The sequence below is a fragment of the Rutidosis leptorrhynchoides genome, chromosome 3, assembly GCF_046630445.1.
Source record: "Rutidosis leptorrhynchoides isolate AG116_Rl617_1_P2 chromosome 3, CSIRO_AGI_Rlap_v1, whole genome shotgun sequence".
Classification (NCBI taxonomy): domain Eukaryota; kingdom Viridiplantae; phylum Streptophyta; class Magnoliopsida; order Asterales; family Asteraceae; genus Rutidosis; species Rutidosis leptorrhynchoides.
In genome coordinates, this window is record NC_092335.1 from 649,740,218 (window position 1) to 649,743,050 (window position 2,833).

Below are 2,833 nucleotides of genomic sequence, written 5' to 3' on the forward strand. Positions count from 1 at the left end.
TCTCCAAATTGATTACTAGCGCGCGAAGTTCGTTGACTTCTTATATTACTCCGGGATGATTGTCGATCGGAACAAGCGGATGAATAAGGTTCAGAATTGTCGATAGAATATAATCTTGTCGAGTTACCCTGGAAATGAGACTGAAAATGATGTCTCGAATAGGTTCACCGGTAAACGCTTCAGGTTCATTGTCAAGAGGTGAATTCGGTTGGTGGAAGGGATTGCCTTCTGCGCGTTTCCATTAATTAAGTCAACTACGAACCCATCAGATGAATTGATAATGGCTGATTGGTTGATTCATGCCGATGACGCTGTTTTCGGAGCTTAGGTGAACATCTATGTCGGAATAACTATCGGAATAGCTATCGGAATCTGAGGGACTCGAACTGGTTGCAGGATTCATCTCGTACGATCAGATAAAGGATTTTCGATAAGAAATAGATTATAGGATGTAGATTAGTACCCTGCAATACATAATTTACATATGCATATATAATACTAAAATCCCATAAGTTACGGAGGAATCTACGGAATATGTTAGGCAAAGTTTACAGTAACAGACATGCTACGATATGACTTAGCAGATACGCTAAGATATGAATTTGTTTATACACTATTCATGCAATCAATGCAGCAAGATGTGTCTAGACTAGGAATGATAAGCAAGTAATTTCCTAAGGATGATAAGTAGGTAATTTTCGACACAAAATGATAAGCAAACTTTTGACATGCAGACACGGTCGAAGTCCAGACTCACTAAAGCATTCTAACGACTTATCAGTTAGACACACTAATGCAGACCTGGTTCACTAAGACCACCACTCTGATACCAACTGTAGAGACCCGTCCTAATCCATCCGGACGAAGTCCATATCGATTATAAATGATTCAAAACAGTTGATTACATCGCGAGGTACTTGACCTCTATATGATACATTTTACAAACATTGCGTTCGTTTTTGAAAAGACAATCTTTCATTTCATCGAAAGTTAACGGCATGCATACCATTTCATAATACATCTAACTATAACTGACTTAATAATAATCTTGATGAACTCAATGACTCGAATGCAACGTCTTTTGAAATATGTCATGAATGACTCCAAGTAATGTCTCTAATATGAGCTAATGCACAGCGGAAGATTTCTTTCATACCTGAGAATAAACATGCTTTAAAGTGTCAACCAAAAGGTTGGTGAGTTCATTAGTTTAACATAAATAATCATTTCTATCATTTTAATAGACCACGAGATTTTCATTTCTTATAAATATACGTCCCATGCATAGAGACAAAAATAATCATTCATATGGTGAACACCTGGTAACCGACATTAACAAGATGCATATAAGAATATCCTCATCATTCCGGGATCCTCCTTCGGACATGATATAAATTTCGAAGTACTAAAGCATCCTGTACTTTGGATGGGATTCGTCAGGCCCATAGATCTATCTTTAGGATTCGCGTCAATTAGGGTGTCTGTTCCCTAATTCTTAGATTACCAGACTCAATAAAAAGGGGCATATTCGATTTCGATAATTCAACCATAGAATGTATTTTCACCTACTTGTGTCTATTTCGTAAAACAGTTATAAAAGCAGCGCACGTATTCTCAGTCCCAAAAATATATATTGCAAAAGCATTTAAAAAGGAAGTAATGAAACTCACCAAATGTATTTTGTAGTAAAAATATATATGACTATATTGAACAATTGAACAATGCAGGGTTGGCCTCGGATTCACGAACCTATATCATTTGTATATGTATTAATATACATAGTTGTAATCGAATAATATATATGTATAAATTTATTAATTATAATCTTTTTATATTAATAATATATATATTTCATATATATATTTGTTATATATTACTTTTCGTTATGTTATATGTATTAATGTATTTTTGTGTATGTATTTATCATTTGTTTGTTAAAATTAGTAATTATATTAATAGTAAGATAATATTAATAGGGATGATAATGATAATACTAGTATTAATAAAAATGATAATAATATTAATGATGATTTTAATGATAAGTCTTTTAATAATGACAATAACAGTAGTTTTAAAATATATTGAAAAGTTTAATATTAATGATAATGAAAATAATAATTTTGATAATGTTACATAATACTTAATAATAATTATTATTATAATAACCTTATTACTATCTATAATCTTAATAATAATACTTTTGTTAATAATAACAATAATAATGACAACAACAACAACAACAACAACAACAATAATAATAATAATAATAATAATAATAATAATAATAATAATAATAATAATAATAATAATAATAATAATAATAATAATAATAGTAATAAAGATAATAATAAAAATAATTATAATGCTACCTTAAAAGCTTATCCCAAAAACAAATGCCTCAGACAAGGCTTGAACCCATGATCTCTCATTAAACAACCACAACCTTAACCATTCGCCCAACTTTGTCTTTCTGAAATTGTGTCATCATCATTCGCTATAATATGGACTGGACCTCAGTCCAATGACACAAAGAAATATACGGCCTAACCGTATTTTACTAGGTTTCGGCCCAACAGAATTTTAGTTGCTCTCGGCCCAACATGAACCTCAAAATTCCAAATTTAAATCGGCCCAACAGGTTAATTTGGAAATCTCGGCCCAACTGTAAACACAAGCCCAACAGCAATTTGGTCCAATAGACCTACAACCTTAAGGTAGTGTTTATTGATAAAAAAATAAATTATCTTTGTAGCTCCCTGGTTTCGAACACAGGACCTCTAGATAACCCAACACATCATCAAACCATTGCACCATATCCATTTTTCTGTTTCAT